Source organism: Oncorhynchus tshawytscha, linkage group LG24, assembly GCF_018296145.1.
Source record: "Oncorhynchus tshawytscha isolate Ot180627B linkage group LG24, Otsh_v2.0, whole genome shotgun sequence".
NCBI lineage: Eukaryota > Metazoa > Chordata > Actinopteri > Salmoniformes > Salmonidae > Oncorhynchus > Oncorhynchus tshawytscha.
In genome coordinates, this window is record NC_056452.1 from 25,167,490 (window position 1) to 25,181,311 (window position 13,822).

The following is a 13,822-nucleotide window of genomic DNA, read 5'->3' on the forward strand; positions in this document are numbered from 1 at the left end:
TCATAAAAAATCCTACAATGTGATTTTCTGCATTTTTTTTTCTCATTTTCTCTGTCACAGTTTAAGTGTACCTATGATGAAAATTACAGGCGTCTCATCTTTTTAAGGGGGAGAAGTTGCACAATTGGAGGCTGACTAAATACTTTTTTGCCCCACTGTATACAGTATTTCACTTTTTAATGTGTTTGGTATTGCTTACTTGGTGTTATCCAATCAATGTTGTGGCCCCTCCCTCTTCAAGTTATGACTGACTGGAAAAAGCTGTTCAAAAGAGGACATTGCATTATCGTTTCTTTGTACTCCATGACCAAGGCCGTGCAGTCGAAACGCATTGGATTTTTAAAACTTTGTTTCCACTGAACATGCCATACAAATAAAGGCATTTTATGTAATTGTATGAAGAGTGCCATGGTCCTCTCATTTTGATGTCATCTACAGCAGTGAGCGATCTCCTGCCTGGCTGAGGAAGCAGGAAATGTTCTGATCCAATTTGGCACCACATACCTATGAGTCAGGGTTCTCAACTCTGGCGTACTTAAAAAACAGAAAGAGACTCTATGCTGGGCATTACCTCAGGACTGCACTGTTAATAACTAAGCCCAGAGTAGACCTGCTTGTTGAGAACTTCAACCAGTCACACACCTCTCATTAGGACTGGATGTGTGTTTTCAGTCTACATCTTTATGTCATCAGTCAGTTTATTCCAGTTCATAATGAAAATGATTTGTTCTATTTTAACAGCAACAGTTCCAGCCTAGATGGAAATGGAAGAGTGTTTTTATGTGGAAAATTAAATAAATATATAGCTGTTTATGTGGGTATTTCATTGTAACGATTACACCGGTAGTCAGGTAGAAGGTGAGTTTAATAATGAACCAATACAGATGGACAAACATGAGCCGTGTACAGATTGTGAGTGAAAACAATACTACTAATGACTGATACTACTGAGGGATAAATAAAGGAAGAGTAATGAGGGTGATGATGAAGTCCAGGTGTGTATAATGATGGGGAGCAGGTGTGCAAAATGTGGGTTGCCAGGACCAGTAGACCAGCGGTTAGTAGACCAGCAGCTTCAATCACAGGAAGCAGGGAGGAAGGAGGAGTAGACTTGACAGTTATTTGTTTATGATGCATTTGTTTCAGGCATGAGGGCAATAAAATGTACCAATATTTACATATAGTTGCATGTTTTCATAAGCTTTGGTCCCAGGCTGAAAAATTTAAGAACCCCTGTTTTACATGAACAAAATCGACGTGTAATCTGCACTTGTATCCAAGCTGATGTAATGTACATAACAACCATAACAAGAGATTTGACTACTTTCAGTTCCAAAGCATCAACACTAGTAGTACAGCAGAGAATGGCTCAGACTGCACATGGGAATTTGAACATGAATAAAGAAATTAAAAACAACAATATAAAATTCAAGGTGAACATGAGAAACTTTGCCATGAAATGAGCAGCAGCAGTACAGAACCTTCTAGACCAGCACATCAGACGGCCCATTCCTCACTCGCAGACACACAATTAAAGTGCCAGGTGAACATCTAAAGGGAAATTACACTCACAAATGACAATTCCAGACCTGAAGAAAATGTGTTCTGATGTGATTGACATGGACTCAGAACATCTAATTGTGTTGTTTCTCAATGAACAATTGTAATTTTGAGAGAAAAAACAAAACAAAATCTTAAACTAGGAAGAATGAAGAAAAAAAATCACTTATTTAATAGGTCCCCCCTTAAAACAGTGCACAACTTTCTCTTGTACACTAAGGACCCAGGGAAGAGTTGCAGGGGAGAGGATAAGAGAGGAATGTTGTTATTTGAAATCTAGAAAAAAAATTGTAACTAGCAACATATTTCATTTTTTTCAAGAAGCTCTCGTGCTAAAAAATGTTAGAGACTCCTGGTCTAGGGATTCCCGAGAATGGTGCAACAAACAAAAACATCCAGTCAGTGGCAGTCCTGTGGGTGAAAACAGCTTGTTGATGAGAGGTCGAAGGAGAATGGCAAGAACCGTGTAAGCTAACAGGCGGGCCACAAACAGACAAATAACGGCACAGTACAACAATGGTGTGCAGAGCGACATTTCGGTAGAAACAACTCATCGATCCTTGTCACGGATGGGCTATTGCAGCAGACCACAAAGGGACCACAACGGGTTACACTCCTATCAGCTAAAAACAGGAAGAAGAGGCTCCAGTGGGCACGTGATCAACACTAGACAATTAAGGAGTGATGTATGTGCCCAACCGCTTGTATTCAGACTTATGTAGCAACATTTGAAATCCTGTTTTTGACATTGGACAAAAATGGTATGTCATACATTGCATTTGAGGAACAATGGGAAAGTTATTCTGCTTTGAAAATTGATCAACTTGTAACCTCAATTTTGAGGAAATGGCTTTTGAATGTTTTGGTGCCAACTGCAGAGCACTTCTTTTTCTACCCCTATTCAGCATCCTTCACAACCTCTTAAGCTTTAGTTCCACCAATCTCTTTAAGGGTTGATCCGAGTGTTCTGTCCTAGCAACAGCAGTCAAGCACCCAAGCTAACTGGCAAACAGTTGTCACAGTGACATTCTATTGAAATGGATTCTTGCATAGTTGAGTCTTTTGTTAGCTAGCTAAACAATGGACCATAATCCCAACTCATGATGTTACTAACCAGCATGAATCTGCAGGTAGCTAACCAACCAGGTTCAATGTTAGCTAGCTAACAGTAGGCTATAACTAGCCAAGCAAATGGCTCTGAGATACGAATAATAAGAACATACATGTAACGTTGCCCTTAGTTTAAAGATTAATTCGGAGACAGGCGTTTTCTCCATCTCCTTAGCTATCATACATTAATTCCACTGATTTAAAAACTCGGTCCTCCAGAAAAGTGGAGAGCAACACTTATGCAATTCTAATAAGTAATATATATGAAAAAAAAGCAGCATTATACAGAATTACCTACACATACTAACCATCTCAAATAGAAAGAAGATGCTATATGGCAGACCAATCCAAACTCATTCCTTGACATTTCCAGCCCACTCATCATCTCAGCCAATCATGGCTAGCGTGAAGGTTACTGACTTTTTCTGTGGCTCGTAATTTATCAATATTATTTGTATTTACAGATGGCTTACGCGTTTGTTATTAAGGCGCATGAAAGTTCACATGTTCCAGAAGGCCTTTCTGCCCAAAAACGCATTTTGATAAAAAACAATGTTCAAACGGCTCTCGTGTGAAGTAGTGACCCGCGACATACGCCTAGTTTCATGACGAGTCAAATATATAAATCATTTACAAGTCAAATAATGGAGGAACCAAAAAAAAAAAAAAAAAAAAGGTATACCTATGATGTCATTGTAACACATGTTGAGCATTAAAACACCTCTGGGTATAAGAAAAATCTATGTAGGCTTTGTCCCTTTTCAGTGCTTATATATATGAGAGAGAGAGAGAGAGAGAGAGAGAGAGAGAGAGAGAGAGAGAGAGAGAGAGAGAGAGAGAGACGCAAGCCTTCTCAACAGTTGGCGTCATGTAGGGTAGAGGTTGTGAAAAGGGGTCTCCACCGAATCTCTTCTCCTCCAGTTATTTTCTGGGACACTGCACAATAAAACTTTATTTGACGGCAGAACATTCAGAGGCTGTAAGCTTGTAAGTACAGTATCCTTACCTACTTAGATGATTTGTTGGTCACCTCGACGGACATCTCATGATGACTCTCAGGGTCTCAATCTCAAAAGGTTATTTTGTTTTCCTCAGAGCTAATGACAGTCTGTGTTAGATGGTGAATTCATCTGAACTCTGGGTGTTTCTTTGGTAGGCCTACTAAGGCTGTGGAGAGAGGAAAATGCATAAATGTGGAAAAGTTCAGGCTTTGCAGATTGCATGCAGGGGGGAGAAGTTTTGGTGCCGGGGGAGCCCCAGGTTGCAATTCAGAACCTCTCATACCCATTTTACAACGCCAAAGTATTTTTTAACTCATTGACTTTTGTAGATAAGTCTAAACAGCTCTATTTTTCTCAATGTCTATTTTAAAGCGTAAGTGTGTATACACTACTGTGTTTATACTTTGGATATGGTCTTTCATCAGGAAAAGTAATTTTAAAAACTGCTTGAGTGGGACTTGAAAACTATTCAGATTCACCCAGAATTTCTCCTGACCTGTTCTTAAATATCACTACAGCTCCACAGTTGCCATGACTACAGATCAGGGCTGTGGTTAATTCCAGTCCTTCAAGACATAGAACTACTGCTTGAAGCATACAGTCTATGTCCAATCTGATGTAAGTTGATGTAGGTTAATGTATAAGCTATTCATGTTTTGTGGTATTTGTTCTTTGTGCTTTAGGACACATGGCAAAATGCTTCTGCTGTTTCTGAGTCTCGGTTTGTTCACTTCTAATGTCCAGTCAGAAAAACAAGGTAAACTGCACACTTTATACATTATTATGGTTGTTATGAGTGAGAAAGTTATAGGTTCAAAGATCATAGCCCCGAGACATACTAACCTCCCCTGTTATTGTATTGGTGAGGGGTTAGCATGTCTTGGGGGTAGGATCTTTGACCCTCTCATCATTATTCACAATTAAATCAGGAGTATTCATCAATGTGGTAGCAAACACATTATTGTAGAAGTGTTTAGAAACATATGCTGTTCTTATTTATAATAAAAGTGACTCCAAAATGACACAATACATTATTTACCATTCATTTCTATTGAGCAGAAAATAACTGAAACACAACCAAAACTAACAACAAATGCATCCAACAAGTTTGAAAAGTCAAATTGCCTGCTAGGAATATGGGACCAAATACAAAACCTTTTCGATACTTTATATATAAGAATCTTCATTGGTGTCAATATTTATGAACCCTGCCATGTTGAGAGAAAAAAAGACATTTGATTAAATGTAATTGTTTTGTCATGTTCAGATTGAACACAGACAGTTTTGTAGCTTCATTGATGCTGACAGAGGTGTATAAATTCCAGTGGTGGAAAAAGTACCCAATTTCCATACAAGAAAAGATGCCTTTTAATAGAAAACGACTGAAGTAAAGTGAATGTCACCCAGTAAAATACTACTTGATTAAAAGTATTTGGTTTTAAATATACTGCAGTTTCAAAAGTAAAAGTTAAAATAATTTCACATTCCTTATTTAAGCAATCTAGACGACAAGATTTTGTATTATTGTTTTACTGTTAGCCAGGGGCACACTCCAACACTCAGCGTTTGCATTGGGTAGAATTACCCTCTTACATTTTTGTGCATTAAACAAGGGGGGTTCTACTAAGCTACAGTGCAGTCGGAAAGTTTTCAGACCCCATTCCACATTTTGTTACGTTCCAAACTTATTCTAAAATGACTTAAATAAATAAAAATTAATAATCAATACACAATACCCCATAATGACAAAGCAAAAACACGTTTTTATGCACATTTTTGCAAATGTATTAAAAATAATATCAGAAATACCTTATTTACATAAGTACCCAGACCCATTGCTATGAGACTTCAAATTAAGCTCAGGTGCATCGTGTTTCCATTGATCATCCTTGAGGTGTTTCTACAACTTGATTGTAGTCCACCTGTGGTAAATTCCATTGATTGGACATGATTTGGAAAGGCAAACTATTTTTAAATTTTTTATTTAACCTTTATTTAACCAGGTAGGCCAGTTAGGGGTTAGGGGTTAGGGTTAGGAGTTAGGGGTTAGGGTTAGGGATTAGGGGATAGGGGTTAGGGTTAGGGGTTAGGGGTCAGGGGTTCGGGTTAGGGGTTAGGGGTCAGGGCTTAGGGGTTAGGGGTTAGGGTTAGGGGTCAGGGGTTAGGGGTTAGGGTCAGGGGTTAGGGGTCAGGGGTTAGGGTTAGGGGTCAGGGGTCAGGGGTTAGGGTAAGGCAATAAATAGACAAAAGTGGCAAAGTAATTACAATTTAGCAATTAACATTGTAGTGATAGATGTGCAGATGAGGATGTGCAAGTAGAAATTACTGGTGTGCATAAGAGCAGAAAAAAATGAAAACAAATGTTGGATGAGGTAGGTAGTTAGTTGGATGGGCTATTTACAGATGGGCTGTGTACAGCTGTAGCGATCGGTAAGCTGATGCTTAAAGTTAGTGAGGGAGAAATAAGTCCCCAACTTCAGTGATTTTTGCAATTTGTTCCAGTCATTGGCAGCAGAGAAATAGAAGGAAAGGCGGCCAATGGAGGTGTTGGCTTTGGGGATGACCAGTGAAATATTCCTGCTGGAGCACGTGCTACGGGTGGGTGTTGCTATGGTGACCAGTGAGCTGAGATAAGGTGGAGATTTGCCTAGCAAAGACTTATAGATGACCTGGAGCCAGTGTGTTTGGCGATGAATATGTAGCGAGGACCAGCCAACGAGAGCATACAGCCAACGAGAGCATACAGGTTGCAGATATAGGTAGTATATGGGGCTTTGGTGACAAAACGGATGGCACTGTGGTAGACTTTGTCATTTCTGTAAGGCTCTTCAGAATGAGATGGAATAAAGTGTCCCATGAAATTGAAAACCCCATTTTTTTCTTTCTGAGCTTGCGAGTTTGCTTGTTCTTAACAGCTTTAACTTGTTACCTTTTAGAATCTCTTCCCCTGGCATTTCACACAGACTATCCAAACCCGAAATCGGTTCTATCCCAGCCACCATAAAGAATGAGTCCTGTATTGCTGCTGACCCTTCTGCAAACAGCAAAGGAAGTAACTGCATAACTCTTGATTCTGTCCCTGTTAGACCACGTGCTCCACATCTGAGACCTGGCTGCTAAGATTTGCGGTTTAGGACACTGTCGTCAACCCCCCCTTGCATCTTTGTCCTTCCCTGGCCTGTTGGTTATCTGCACACCCGTATCGAGGCTTCTATTATTGATTGATTATGTAAATGATGAACCGGAATGACATTTACGCTAACGGGTGGCCATAAAGAACTAGCTAAAAGCCATGCCTCCAATAAGCCATGCCTCTAATCTGACAGTCTGTCACCTCTACAATATGTTAATAAAAAGGGTCACATTTTAACCCCTCACATTACCAAAAGTTTCCAGTCCTTTTCAGGGGGGTTACTCAAGGACCTGCAAAGGTTCCGCTGGTGTGTCAAACCAAAAGGTTCTTCCAGGCAGCTCTACTTCTAAGAGTGTACAGTCATTATTGCTGATCTTTATGAAGGGTGTTAATCATTTCAGGACACCACTGAATGATAATGTATATATGAATGTGAATGTACACGTTTGTCATTGTATGTACAGTATATGAACACCATTATCATAATGTAAAATGTACAGGAACAATGCTATGATATTATGTTGCATGTTCATTCCTTGATCTAGTTTGATACCCAATATTATCCATTGATATCCTTTCATTCATTGATATCCGATACTATGTTGCTTGTTGATTAATTCATGTCCTTGTTTGTTTTCCAGGGGTTAATGTAACGTGTGAAAATCAATCGGTTGTAGCAGGACAGAACCACAACCTGACATGTAGAGTGGATTACAGTGATGCATATCAGAATAAGACGGGTGATGTAGGTAACAGTGAGACGGGATGTAAAACTGAACAGTATTTCTGGAAGGATAAATCAAAAACTCCAATACGAAATTGTGATTGTACAAAAGATTGTAACACTACGATAACAACCAACACCTACTTTTGTGAGATCAAAAATGTTACCAACGCTGATGAGGGAAACTATACTTTTACCATTAACACAGACTGTGGCAACGGACATGGCACATTGAATGTTTCTGTTACATGTGAGTACAATGTTAATATACAGTGACCAGTGTTACACAGGTTAAATGGGTTCATGTGATATGACCAGGAAAAGGTCCAGTAATTCAAATTAAATGTGATAATACAGTATTCATATACACTGAGTTAACAAAACATTAGGAACACCTGCTCTTTCCATGACAGACTGACCAGGTGAATCCAGGTGAAAGCTATGATCCCTTGTTGATGTCACTTGTTAAATCCACTTCAATCAGTGATGATGAAGGGGAGGAGACAGGTTAATGACGGATTTAATTGATTTAGCATTGAGATAAATGAGACATGTCTTGTGTATGTGTACCATTCAGAGGGTGAATGGGCAAGACAAGATTTAAGTGCATTTCAATGAGGTATGGTAGTAGGCGCCAGGAGCACCAATTTGAATGTGTCAAGAACTTCAACGCTGCTGGGTTTTTCACGCTCAAAGGTTTCCTGTGTGTATCAAGAATGGTCCACCACGCAAAGGACATCCAGCCAACTTGACACAACTGTGGGAAACATTGGAGTCAAGATGGGCCATTATCCCTGTGGAATGCTTTCGACACCTTGTAGGATCCATGCCCCGATGAATTGAGGCAGTTTTCAGGGCAAAGGGGGGTGCAACTCAATATTCGGAAGGTGTTCCGAGTGTGTTGTACACTCAGTGTATATATTCCATATGGGGCTTGATACTGCAACATTTGTGAGTATTCTGAGTGCTAAACTCTCTTTATTTTCTCAGTGAGAAATGAAAAACAAGCGTTTCTGGGATCGTCAGGTCACCTATCGTCAGTATCATCACTGTTCTGGGTGTTCTACTGTTTCGCATCTTAAGACTTAATAGTTCCTTGAGAAACAATGACAAAGCTACCAGAGAGGCCCTAAACCAGAAGCCTGCATAACTTTCAATCTGGAGGAGCTGTGTGTGTTGGTTCTACAATCCTTGTGGGGACAGAAAAATCTAATTTACACAAGTAGTCAAACTCCTAAGTCAATACTTTGTGGAAGCTATTTTGGCATTGATTACAGCTGTGAGTCTGTCTGGGTACGTCTCTAAGTCAATACTTTGTAGAAGCTCCTTTTGCATTGATTACAGCTGTGAGTCTGTCTGGGTACGTCTCTAAGAGATTTCCACATCTGGATTGTTCAACATTTCCCCATTATTCTTTTCTAAATTCTTCAAGCTCTACCAAATTGGCTGTTGATCATAGCTAGAGAACCATTTTCAGATCTTGCCATAGATTGACTGTCTTCTTGGCAACTCTAGTGTAGATTTGGCCATGGTTTATTGTCCAGTTGAAAGGTGAATTCATCTCCCAGCATCTAGTGTATTGGATTTGCCTACAAAATAACACTTTGTATTCAGGTCAAAAACTGAATTACTTTGCCATGTTTTTTGCAGTGCTACAATAGTGCCCTGTTTCAAACATGATGCATGTTTTGGAATATTTTTATTCTGTACAGGCTTCCTGTTCACTCTGTCAATTATTATTATTTATTTACCTTTATTTAACTAGACAGGTCAGTTATGAACAAATTCTTATTTACAATGACAGTCTACCGGGGAACAGTGGGTTAACTGCCTTGTTCAGGTGCAGAACAACAGGTTTTTACCTTGTCAGCTCAGGGATTCAATCCAGGAACCTATTGGTTAATGGCACAACACTCTAACCACTAGGCAACCTGCCGCCCCATCAAACTAGTCAAGGTTAGTATTGTGGAGTAACTACAATGTGTTTGATCTATCCTCAGTGTTCTCCTATCACAGCCATTAAACTCTGTAACTGTTTTAAAGTCACCATTGGCCTCATTGTGAAATCCATGAGTGGCTTCCTTCCTGTCTGACAACTGAGTTAGGAAGGACACCTGTATCTTTGTAGTGACAGGATGTATTGATACACCACCCAAAGTCAAGTTAGTAACTCCACCAAGCTCAAAGGAATATTCAATGTCTGCTTTTTGTTTTACCCATCTACCAATAGGTTCCCTTTACAAGGCATTTGGAAAACCTCCCTGGTCTTTGTCCTTGGATCTGTGTTTGAAATTCCCTGCTCGTCTGAGAGACCTTACAGATAATTGTATGTGTGGGGTACAGAGATGAGGTAGTCATTAAAAAATCATGTTAAAACACTATTATTGCACACAGAGTGAGTCCATGCAATTTATTATGTGATTTGTTAAGCAAATGTTTACTCATTAACTTATTTAGACTTGTCATAACAAAGGGGTTGAACACTTTTTTACTCAAGACATTTAAGATGTTTATTTTTTTCATTATTTGTAAAACTTTTGAAAAACTTAATTCCACTTTGACATTATGGGCTATTGTGTGTGGACCAGTGACCCAAACATCTCAGTTGAATCTATTTTCAATTCAGGCTTTAACACAACAAAATGTGAACAAAGTCAAGGGGAGTGAATACTTTCTGAAGGCACTGTGTCATTTGATGTGTTGTATTATTCTGTAAAACTCACAAACAGTGATTTACCACTAAGCTTGGTTTGTATAATTGATGTAATATTCTGCATGGGAATTTTGTTATGAACTGGAAATAACCAGTCGTTATAAAGTTACTTCTATCATATAGAGCTTGTTGTTTTGTATTTAATTATTATCTACACCAATAATGTATATTTCAGACATCACAGTACATACAGTAGCTCTCAGGTTGACATTTATTTGGATGACTCATGTATGTGGAGGCAGCTCTGCAGAGTGGTTACTAGCTGGCACAACAACAAAGTCATAAAACCTAACCATAACTTTAACCCTAAATAGCATTTTTCAAATCAACATTTTTACATCTACAGTGTTAAATGTAACACTTAATGTGTATATGTGACCCATCAAAATAGTTGTATTAAATAAACACTGTTCAAAGTGTTGACAAACTAACACTCCTAGAGCGTTGGTTCCCTAACACCATGGGTGTTGAAAATTCAGACTTTAACACTATTAGAGATGATGCTGCTACACTTTTTTAGTTTTATTCCATAACAACTCTACAAACAGTTTTCATTTTTTTATTTGGGAATTTTGCAACCCTAAATACAGGCCTGCCGTGGCCTGTAAATCATCAGTGTCAGGCCAATAGTAATGTTACGTTTCATACCATGCTCTGAGGCGTGCGTCAAAAATGCTAAGTATCCATCTTCGAAGCAGTTTGCCGATACGTGTTTCACTTTATCAGAAGCTTCGTTTGATCACATGCGTTTTCAAACTGTGTGTTACAAAATGCGATATCTCACATAAAACTGGGCTTCACTGAGTTCGCTTAATGCATGAATACCATTTTATGTTTCACACACACACACACACACACACAAACACACACACCACGTATCCTATTTAAACCTTTACAGTACAAATCCTTTATTTTAATCCCCTCATCTTTACAGTCAGGCCCAGTGTATGGAGTCATAGTGACAGAGAAAGGACAATGTGGAGGCAGCAACAGAACAGAAGCTATGGCCCTGAGGTCATTTCCTATCTGTGGGAACAAATCATCAGTGTCCTAACACTCCTGCATCTGTATTGGTTTAATAAGCAACACATTGTGGGAAAACTTCTGGGAAATCCCACACTGGACCAGAACATTCCAATATGCTGTAATTGTAGATCACAATTCTTGATAATTCCTTGATATTATGAAACGCCCGTTGGTGCCAGTCATTGATCAGTCCATTGATACCAGCTATGGTCACTTCCAGTTTCATGAGATTTATGGTCTCGAAACAGATTATTTGTTTACTTTGTAGGTTAGGATAACTAACATGACAAGAAATCTCTAGCCACTTTATTATTAATTGGATGTAATAAATGTATCTCTAGTCACTTTAAACAATGACACTTTATATAATGTTAACATACCCTACATTACTCATCTCACGTGTATATACTGTACTCTATACCATCTACTGCATCTTGCCTATGCTGCACAGCCATCACTCATCCATATACAGTGGGGAGAACAAGTATTTGATACACTGCCGATTTTGCTGGTTTTCCTACTTACAAAGCATGTAGAGGTCTGTCATTTTTATCATAGGTACACTTCAACTGTGAAAGACGGAATCTAAAACAAAAATCCAGAAAATCACATTGTATGATTTTTAAGTAATTAATTTGCATTTTATTGCATGACATAAGTATTTGATACATCAGAAAAGCAGAACTTAATATTTGGGACAGAAACCTTTGTAATTACAGAGATCATATGTTTCCTGTAGTTCTTGACCAGGTTTGCACACACTGCAGCAGGGATTTTGGCCCACTCCTGCATACAGACCTTCTCCAGATCCTTCAGGTTTCGGGGCTGTCGCTGGGCAATACGGACTTTCAGCTCCCTCCAAAGATTTTCTACTGGGTTCAGGTCTGGAGACTGGCTAGGCCACTCCAGGACCTTGAGAAGCTTCTTACGGAGCCACTCCTTAGTTGCCCTGGCTGTGTTTTTCGGGTCGTTGTCATACTGAAAGACCCAGCCACGACCCATCTTCAATGCTCTTATTGAGGGAAGGAGGTTGTTGGCCAAGATCTCGCGATACATGGCCCCATCTATCCTCCACTCAATACGGTGCAGTCGCCCTGTCCCCATTGCAGAAAAGCATCCCCAAAGAATGATGTTTCCACCTCCATGCTTCACGGTTGGGATGGTGTTCTTGGGGTTGTACTCATCCTTCTTCTTCCTCCAAACACAGCGAGTGGAGTTTAGACGAGGGGTGCGTCACTTGAGTCGGTAGAGTCACTGATGTGATCTTCCTGTCTGGGTTGGCGCCCCCCCCTTGGGTTGTGCCGTGGCGGAGATCTTCGTGGGTTATACTCGGCCTTGTCTCAGGATGTTAAGTTGGTGGTTGAAGATATCCCTCTAGTGGTGTGGGGGCTGTGCTTTGGCAAAGTGGGTGGGGTTATATCCTTCCTATTTGGCCCTGTCTGGGGGTATCATCGGATGGGGCCACAGTGTCTCCTGACACCTCCTGTCTCAGCTTCCAGTATTTATGCTGCAGTAGTTTATGTGTTGGGGGGCTAGGGTCAGTTTGTCATCTGGAGTACTTCTCCTGTCTTATCCGCTGTTCTCTGTGTGAATTTAAGTATGCTCTCTCTAATTCTCTCTTTCTCTCTTTCTTTCTCTCTCTCGGAGGACCTGAGCCCTAGGACCATGCCTCAGGACTACCTGGCATGATGACTCCTTTCTGTCCCCAGTCCACCTGGCGGTGCTGCTGCTCCAGTTTCAACTGTTCTGCCTGTGATTATTATTATTATTATTAAAGCAAAATGACATTTACTCCTGAGGTGCTGACTTGTTGCACCCTTGACAGCTACTGTGATTATTATTATTTGACCATGCTGGTCATTTATGAACATTTGAACATCTTGGCCATGTTCTGTTATAATCTCCACCCGGCACAGCCAGAATAGGACTGGCAACCCCTCATAGCCTGGTTCCTCTCTAGGTTTCTTCCTAGGTTTCGGCCTTTCTAGGGAGTTTTTCCTAGCCACCGTGCTTCTACACCTGCATTGCTTGCTGATTGGGGGTTTAGGCCGGGTTTCTGTACAGCACTTTGAGATATCAGCTGATGTACGAAGGGCTATATAAATACATTTGATTTGATTTGATTTAGACCAAAAGCTCTATTTTTGTCTCATCAGACCACATGACCTTCTCCCATTCCTCCTCTGGATCATCAAGATGGTCATTGGCACTCCTCAGTATAAGGCACATAACAGCCCGCTTGGAGTTTGCCAAAAGGCACCAGAAGGACTCTCAGACCATGAGAAACAAGATTCTCTGTTCTGATGAAACCAAGATTGAACTCCTTGGCCTGAACGCCAAGCATCACGTCTGGAGGAAACCTGGCACCATCCCTATGGTGAAGCATGGTGGTGGCAGCATCATGCTCTGGGGATGTTTTTCAGTAGCAGGGACTGGGAGAGTATGCAGAATTGAGGGAAAGATGAACGGAGCAAAGTACAGAGAGATCCTTGATGAAAACCTGCTCCAGAGCAGTCAGGACCTCAGACTGGGGAGAAGGTTCACCTTCCAACAGG

The 13,822-nt window shown here is 40.2% G+C and overlaps 1 long non-coding RNA gene across 2 annotated transcripts; it reads left to right on the top strand.

Annotated features, from left to right (window-relative positions):
* The first annotated feature begins 3,507 nt into the window (after positions 1 to 3,507).
* LOC121840703 lies at positions 3,508 to 9,286 on the top strand. 2 transcript variants are annotated; one of them, XR_006079832.1, is made up of 4 exons: positions 3,508 to 3,657; positions 4,355 to 4,428; positions 7,446 to 7,778; positions 8,519 to 9,286. It is a non-coding gene; the product is annotated as an uncharacterized LOC121840703 (long non-coding RNA). The 2 variants fall into 2 exon arrangements; XR_006079831.1 differs by lacking the exon at positions 8,519 to 9,286 and having other exon boundaries at positions 3,512 to 3,657; positions 7,446 to 7,783.
* The last annotated feature ends 4,536 nt before the right edge of the window (positions 9,287 to 13,822 follow it).